This window comes from Ceratotherium simum, chromosome 15 (assembly GCF_057802395.1).
Source record: "Ceratotherium simum simum isolate JZ-2026a chromosome 15, ASM5780239v1, whole genome shotgun sequence".
NCBI classification, from domain to species: domain Eukaryota; kingdom Metazoa; phylum Chordata; class Mammalia; order Perissodactyla; family Rhinocerotidae; genus Ceratotherium; species Ceratotherium simum.
Window position 1 is genome coordinate 27,933,304 of NC_141914.1, and position 8,655 is coordinate 27,941,958.

Sequence of the window (8,655 nt, forward strand, 5' to 3'; positions counted from 1 at the left end):
CCACTTATATCTCATTGACCAGAACTGTTTCATGAAAAGTCTAGAAATGAGGAAAGCTGGGAAATTATTTTGCTGCCCCCTCCCCCACAGTATACTTTCGGAATACTTCAAAGGAAAAACTGGAGACAGATGAGCAATGAGCACTGTTTGCTTCTATTCGCACTTTGCCTGAAAGGGAGATTGGAATCATGTCCTTCTCCCCATGTGTTTCTCTAATCTCATGTAGTGTGGAGGCCATCCTCACAGGGGCAGGACCTCTCAGTCTCCAGCACGGGTGGGGGTGGGGTGGTTGCTGTGGGAAGTGACAGTCACAGGCTGCAGAGCCCCTAGTCCACATTCTCCTCATCCTCTGTGATGCCACGCTGGGACTTCTTGCCTTCCACCCTGGGCTGTGGCTTCTGAGCTCACTATGGCTTCAGCGATCGCTGTGAACATAGGGCTCTCAGAGGCAGTATCGAGGAGGGAGTCTGTGGGCACAAGAGGTCCGGCCATGCGGCTCTGGGAGGATGGCATGCCCCTCATGAAGGAGCCCCATCCCCTGCCTCAGGTTCCGCTTCCCTGGCTCCTCCCGAGCCTGTTGCTGCCTTCACTGGAGTCCTGCTGGTGGCTGTCAGTGGACTCTTCTTCGCATTCCCATGAGTCTCCCACACAAGTCGGCAGGTTTCTTACAGAGAGACAGAAAGGAAAACAGATCATGAGAGTCTGGACTTGGAAAGTGCAGAAGAGGCGTCAGGGAAGGGAGGATATTCCAGGCAGAGGGAACGGACTCTGCAGAGGCACAGAGGCATAGAGTCTTGGTGCCTTTGGGAGCTGTTGGTGGCCGGGTGTATTGGGTGACATTTGGTGGAGCCTCTCTGGGTCTGTCACTACCCTGGCTATTTAGAGCAGGCTTTGAGGTCTGGGAGTCCTGACTAGGTGGACTGAGTCCCTTGGGGAGATTTTGGCCCCCCCATATCAGGGCTGAGTTGTGCTCTGGTCTCAGTTGCAGACGGCTTGCCCAGAATGGGGAGTGGGCCTTTCCCATTGTCACAGGCCCCCTGTTCGTCCTCACCTTCAGCAGTCTCATTTTCCTGAACTTCTCAGACCCTGGCATCTTGCATCAAGTTGAGCTCTTGGTCCCTGGGAGAAGGAGGTATCACCCTAAAGTCTAGTGCCTGCAGGGATGATTCCTGAAGTGCTGTTCCCCTCTCCCTTCCTTGGTTCTCAAGACCTCATCACCCCACATCCCCTTTGCTTGGGCCCTGCTTCTGGTGTTTCATTTCCCAAGCCACAGAGATGTGGAACAACAGCATTCTGGAGGCTTTCCAATTGCTCTGGAGGGGAGGGCCGGGCATGACAGGGAGAGAAGCCAGCTCTTGGCAACCACTCCTGTCTTCTTCCTTCCCACTGCACACACTCCTTACTTCAATCACTGTTCCAAAGGCCTGCGTTCTCACAGAACTCCTCTGGCTGGAAGTCTACCTTCCCTTGGACAGCCAGCCTCTCTGAGTTTGGTCAGCCTGCTCACTGGGGACTAGGATAGCCCTGCCCACCTTCTCCCAACCCTTCCCTGAGCCCAGTGATGCTGCGGGGCGGCCCTCACCCTGGCAGCAGCAGAGTGATGAAGGGCTCCTGCTGCTGCCCAATCCTCTTCCCATGCCAGGCTCCAACGAACAGAGCCCCAGGACGGTGTGTGGGATATGGGTGAACCACATAGCCTTCCGCCTGCAGTGGTGCCCACAGTGCTGCTTCCACCGCCCGCCGCAGACCTACCACTGCCCCTGGTGCAACATTTGTGTGGAGGTGAGCTCCCCTCTCATCTGCCACCTTCCTGCCCACACCCCCACCCGCTCAGCACCTGGCCGGGACCAGGAGGCCCACTTGCACAGGGGACTAGTAGCAGGTCTGAAACCACTTCCAAGACTGCTAAGGGCAAGGGTGGCAGTAACTCCCAGCCATTCTTAGTCACTCATGCGGCTCACTGCCTCCCTGCCTGCACCTGGCCTGGGAGGCTGGCCTCTGCTGACCCAGGTGCTGACATGCTCAGGAGCATCCACATCTATGCTGCAGGCCCTGCCTGGGGAGCCTTACGTGTCCTCCTCTGGTGTCCATAACGCTGCCCCCTCCCCCTCTGCCCAGGAGTTAGACCACCACTGCAGGTGCGTCAACAACTGCATCCGTCATTGCAACTTGGGCTTCTTCATGCTGCTCGTCCTATCCCTATGCCTCTACTCGGGCGCCATGCTGGTCACCTCTGTGGTTTTCCTTCTTCGCACGACTCACCGGCCCTTCTGCATGGACAAGGTCATTGCGTATCCACCAGGCTACGGGCCTATTTGGGGAGCAGTGGGGAGGGCGGGGACAGCTGAGGGGCAGGGTCCCGGGGCGGGGCGAATGGTGGGCGGGGCTAGAGAGAAAAGGGTGAGGAGGACCAGTCTGGACCAGCTGAGGATGGTAGTGTCGGGGAGATGAGTGTGGCTAGGGTTCAGTGCAGCGAGTGGAGAATCTAGCCAGGTCTTGGATGGAGGGGGCTAATGATGTGCAGGGGGTCTTGATGGCAGGGTGGGGTGAGGTTTACCAGGAGTTGGAGGGTGGGGAGAGGATGGACTGGCTGGTCGTGTGCGGGTCCGTTAGGGGCGGAGTCGGGGTGAGGGGCGGGGCCGAGGAGGACCGTTGGGGGCGCAGCTCCTTAGCTCGTGGGCAGCATCATGGTGGCGGTACCCGCCACTGGCTCCCTGTGCCTCTGTTGGTGCTTCTGGTGATGAAGGCCAGGTCGGTGAGCGCCGCCCAGCGCTCCTACGAGGACAAGGTACGCGGGTCCCCGGGGGCGCCACGACAGCGGGCTCTGGGCGGTCACCTTGCGCCTCCTGGACCGCCACACTTGCCACTCTTTCTACCCCGCCCCGGTCCTCATGGCCTGACCTCCCTCGAAGGTGCCTCGTTAGCCCTTCAGACACAGATTCAGCTCAGATCTCACCTCCTCTGGGGCTCCGGGGTCCCTCTCCCTCCCGCGTGCACTGCGTCGAGGGCCTACTGTGTGCTAGGCCGCGCGTGCATTATTTTGAGCGCTTGGCGTGGAGGTGAGTAAGGCCACATCCTGCGCTCCTGTTGGTAAGGAACCTGAAGTCAGGGAAACTCCAGCCCGACGCCCTGGAACACTGAGAGAGGAGCCTGCCCTGTGCTGTGCAGCGCAGACTCAGAGGGAATGGAGAGTTCAGAGAGGACCGCGGTTGTAGAGCGTTTGGGGGGCAGAAGGCAGAGGGGAGGGCATTGCAGGTGAGGGGCAGAGCTTGCAAAAAGGCAGTGAAGCCTGAAAGTCTGTGGAATGTTGATAGGATGGTGAGGAGACAGTTGTAATTGGAGCAGAAAGTGGATGGGAAATCAAGTGGACTGCTAGCGACTGGCCAGATGGAAAAGGCCCAGAAAGTCAGGTGGAGCATTAGTCTTGGTTTGGTGGAAACCTGGGAGCCAGGACAGGAGTGATTTTTTTTTTTTAACGTGGAGTAAAATTCACCCTTTTTTAGTGCCCAGTTATAGGCGTTTTGACAAATGCATGCAGTTCTGCAACCATGTCCATAATTAAGATTTAGAACAGTTCCATCACCCTCCAAAATTCTCTGAAGCCACTTTTGTAGTTGGTTTCTCCCCATACTTGCTGCCCCTGGCAACCACTGATTTGTCTTCTATCCCTCTTGTCTTTCCTTTTCCAGAGTCTCTTGTGAATGGAATCATAGGTTTTTGAGTCTGGTGTCTTGCACTTAGCATAATGCATTTGAGATTCCTCCATGTTGCTGCTGATAGGAGTTCTTTCTTCCTTTTTCTTGCTGTGTACTGTTCCATCGTATGGATGTACCACAGCCTGTTGATCCATTTGCCAATCGAAGGATATTTGGGTTGTTCCCGGTTTTTGGTGATCATAAAGAAAGTGGCTGTAAATATTCGTGTACAGGCATGTGAGCATAAGTTTTCATTTTTTTTAAGAGTGGCATTGCTGGGTTATAAGGTAACTGAATGTTTAACTTGATAAGAAATTGTCAAATCGTCTTCCAAAATGGTTGTACCCTCTTGCATTCCCATGAGTAATATATGAGAAATCCAGTTGCTTCTGCATCCTCACTAACATTTGGCACTGTCAGCTTTTCTTGGTTTCTGTTTTTCCATTTACCTAGTCTAATAAACATTTACTGGTATCTCATTATGGTTTGAATTTGCATCTTCTTAATGACTAATGATGTTGAGCATCTTTTCATGTTCTCATTTGCCACCTGTATATCTTTGATTAAATGTCAGTTCCAACCTTTTGTCCGTTAAAAGTATTGTGTTGTTTTCTTAGTATTGAATTTAAAGAGTTCTTTCTCTATTCTGGATTTAAATATATGATTTGCAAGTATTTTCCCCCAGGCTGTGGCTTGTCATCACATTTTTTCAGAGTGTCTTTCAAAGATGAGAAGTTTTAAATTTTGATAAAGTGAATTTGCAGTTTTTTTCTTTTATGGATTGTGTTTTTGGTGTTGTAATTAAGAAATCTTTGCCTAACCCAAGGTCACCAAGATTTTCTCATCTGTTTTCTTCTAGAAGTTTTATAGTTTTAGATTTTCTGTTTTTGCCTCTGACTCATTTTGTGTTAATTTTTTTATATGATGCAAGGTGTGGGTCAAGATTTATTTTTTGCATGTTGGTTGTTCCAACACCATTTGTTGAAAAGACAATCCTTTTTCCATTGAGTTACCTTTTCACATTCCTCAAGGATCAATTGACTCTGTAGGTGTGTGTATTTCTGAACTCCCTGTTCTTTTGCCAGTACCACACTGTCTTCATTGGTAGCTTTCTATTAAGTCTTGAAATCACAGAATGTGAGATTCCCACGTTGTTGTGTTTTTTCAAATTTCTTTTGGCTATCATAGTTCCTTTCACTTTCCATGTAAATTTTAGAATCAGCTTTTCCTACACTTCATGTTGATCTCATGAATCAAAATTTATTTATTTATTTATTTATTTATTTATTTATTTTTTTGTGAGGAAGATCAGCCCTGAGCTAACATCTGTGCTAATCTTCCTATTTCTGCTGAGGAAGACCAGCTCTGAGCTAACATCTATTGCCAATCCTCCTCCTTTTGTTTTCCCCAAAGCCCCAGTAGATAGTTGTATGTCATAGTTTCACATCCTTCTAGTTGCTGTATGTGGGATGCGGCCTCAGCATGGCTGGAGAAGCGGTGCGTCAGTGTGTGTCCGGAACCTGAACCCGGGCCTCCAGTAGTGGAGCGTGCACACTTAACTGCTAAGCCACGGGGCTGGCCCAAAATTTATGTCTTTACATTTGACATTTTGATTGTCAATTTAGTCAAACAATTGTTTTTTTCCCTAGGAAGATTCACCCTGAGGTAGCATCCATGGTATCCTCCTCTATTTTGTGGTTTGTGGACCGCTAGCACAGTGTGGCCGTTAACAGAGTGGTGTAGGTCTGCGCCCGGGAACCTAACCCAAGCCACCAAAACCGAGCAGCCGAACTTAACCACTAGGCGACTAGGGCTGACCCTAATCAAACTCTTTTAGGCATTTAATTAAAATTTTGATTAGAACACTAGTTTCGCTTAAATCTTTAAACACTTTAAAGGACGCAGAACTCAAAATCTCACAATGGTTAGTGTTGGTTTTGGCCACAGTGGGACATTATGGAGCCATCTTGACTGTTCCTCCTCCAGGGCTCCACTGCCCTCTGTGGGGTCCTGGTTCATTTTGATGGAGAACAGTGTTGAAGATCAATGTCTTTGTGACAGGGGCATGGGACACAGGAGAGCTGGTGGTGGGCGGAGGTCGTCACCACCATTTTGTAGCTAGGAGTCTTGAAGTCGGGGTGAGAGTCGGCGTGTGCTGGGGAGGAGGATGGGAGGGGGTGGTGGGTGGAGGGCAGGGGGGAGGAGAACCGGGTCAAGAGTGTCTAGGGGTGAAGTTGACCTTTGGGCTTGACCTTTACAGCACTGGGTGCTCAGGACTTTGAACCCGGATTTCCAAGGCCATGTGAGTTTGGTTGGGAATGTGATTGGGCCCCAAACCACTGCCCTTCCAGATAGTGAAATTCAGTGAAGGCACAAGTTTAGAAAAAATGAGAGGGGGGAAAGCAGAGAAGTGGGGGGAACGGGGTGTGGAGCTGTCTTTGGAGCAGCTTAATAGAGCAAGGCAGATCTGAAAGCATATTTGGAAGGAGGCAGCAGGAGGATGTGTGTGGCCAAAGGAGGCAGAGACGGGGGCAGATGCTGCCAATGGGGGTGCCAGGTGATGGAGGGATCCCCGAGATGGCAGGAGTTGGGGGTGCGGGGCCAGGGGTCGCGTGGAGAGAGCTCCTCGGAAGTGGGTTGGGGGAGGCCTTGGCTGACCCTTGCGGCTTCCCCGCCCTTGGAGTCTGGCTGCAGCCCTGGGCTGAGCTGACCGGCTCAGGGAGGGCAGTGGGGGCGGCCTGCCCAGTCCTGCTGGATCTGAGCTCCTCTTCCCACCCTCGCCCCCTCCAGTACCAATACCGACATGGACACAACCCTTTCGACCTTGGCTGTGCCAAAAACTGGTATTGGACACTTTGTGCAGCGCTGGGACCCAAGTGAGTTTGCAAACCAGAGGCCTGAGTGGTGGCCCTGGGGCTGGTGGGGTGGGGTGAAGCTGGGTCATCTCGCCTGGCCCCTTAGCAGAGCTCCCAGGCCCTTCCGCTCACTCTTCCTATCGTCTTGGGGTTTTCCCCAGGGCCTTGTGGGAGCCTCCCCTTCCTTGCCTCTGTTGGCTCATGCCCCAAGAAAAGGGGTAGAGGGCATTGCAGCCTGGATGAGACAGGCCCCAGCTCTCTGCAGGGACGGGCCCTTGGCCTTGTGTTCCACAATTGAGGGGAAAAAGGCGAGGGTGGCCACGACCCCTTCCATCTGGTGTGTTGATCCCCAGGTCAGGCTACAGAGAGTGGAGGCCTGACTGGGTGCCCATGCAGATCCTGCACATCCCGAAATGCCCCTCCACGCCCAGTCTCGAGCCCACCTCTGGGTCTCTACCAACCAGGGCAGAGTCCCCAGCGGAGTGGTGAGGCTTCAGCCCTCCAGGAGATGAGGTGTCTCTCTGTGCTTGCATGTGTGTGTGTGTGTGTGTGTATGCAAGCGCGGGTGCCCTTTGTACTGGGAAAGGGCATGTGCAGATTAGGGAAAGCCTACCCCATTGAGGGCTGGCCCTGAAGCAGGAGCACACAGAGCTCGAGGGCGGGGGATTATAGCCCTGAGGAGTGTTGGAAGTAGAGTCACAGGCCTCCAGAATACACCAGGGGTCCCTGGAGACACAAAGGGAAAAGACCACACCACTCACTTGCTGGTTGGCATTGGGCCAGTCACTTACCTTTTCTAGCTCTCAGTTTCCTTAGCTATTGGTGACAACTGAGACTAGTCCAGTGGTTTAAATTTTGGGAGGCGGATTCCTTTGCCTGCCTCCTACAGCTGCCCTGCTGCACTGTGTGTTGGGATCAAGGGAGTGGAGGGATGAGCTGGACTCTGGGGGCTGAGACAAAGACCCTGGGAGGGATAAGCCAGGGTCCAATACTGGCTGGCTCTGTGACCTTGCGCAAGACACTCAACATTTTCGTCATCCTTCAAATCGGAAAACCATAACAACCACAGTGAGGACTGGAGATGATGGAAGAGAAAACACAGCAGTGCCTGGATGTCAGCCCAGGGAATGTCCTGGCCTCCGCCCTGCAGCCCCGCTGTCTGCCTGCAGGGGGCGAGCGCTGCTTGGGAATTCGCCCTGCCTGGCCAGGTCCAGCCTGGCAGCACAGGAGGCTCTGGGGTGGGTTGGGGCTGGCCCTCAGGCTGGGAGTGGACCCTCCCTTGGCCTCATCACGGGGTGTTCCCCATCACAGTCCACCGTGCATCTTTCCTCCAAGCGGGTCTCACCCTGGTCGCTCCCTCCTGTTTGGGAGTCAGATGCTGTTCTGGTCCTGTTCCTGGGGGTGGGGGTTCTAGACCCGGTGAGTCAGCAGACCTCTGGGTGGGGGGAGGGAGGAGGAGGGAGCCACGTCAAACTGGGCTCCTTTAGTGTGCTGTGTGTGAGCTTGGGAATGGGAAATAACGGCACCTTCCTGGCAGGTGGTCAGAGGATGAAATGAGGTTGTACATGCAAACACCAGGTACACAGTAGGCACACAGTGAATGCAGCCGGTACCATTATGATTATTTTCTCCATCACACAGCTAGCAGACCACCCTGTGTTCCTCTCAGAAGCAAGTTCTCAGAATTCCTGGGCTCCCAGACCACGAACTCAGAATCTCGGGGTGTGGGTGGGTGGGAATCTAAATCTGAATTTTTGTCCAGTGCCCGGTGTGATGCTGCCACCCTGACGTTTCCAAACTACTGTCTCAGGAGGGGAAGATGGGCACCAGCCACACTGCTTCCTGCTCCCCTTGTCTCCAGGGGAAATCGGGATATGGTGAGGGTGAGAAGGCAGGATGTGGCTGAAGGGCCAGATGAACAGCCCGGGGCCCGTGGAGGTGTGTGCGCCTGTGTGTGCACGCCCGAGCTTGTGTGCTGGGGCAGGAGCTCATCTTTGGTGAGTGTCAGCACAGCCTGAGGAGGCGGGTGACCTCCAATGTAGGACATGGCTTCAGTGCCCTACAGGCTGAATCCCCTAGAGGCTGCCCTTTCCTCTTCCTCCCAC

General features: G+C 53.3%; 1 pseudogene; it reads left to right on the forward strand.

Annotated features, from left to right (window-relative positions):
- Window positions 1–511: 511 nt before the first annotated feature.
- On the forward strand, window positions 512–6,618 carry LOC101388737 (palmitoyltransferase ZDHHC19-like; annotated as a pseudogene).
- The last annotated feature ends 2,037 nt before the right edge of the window (window positions 6,619–8,655 follow it).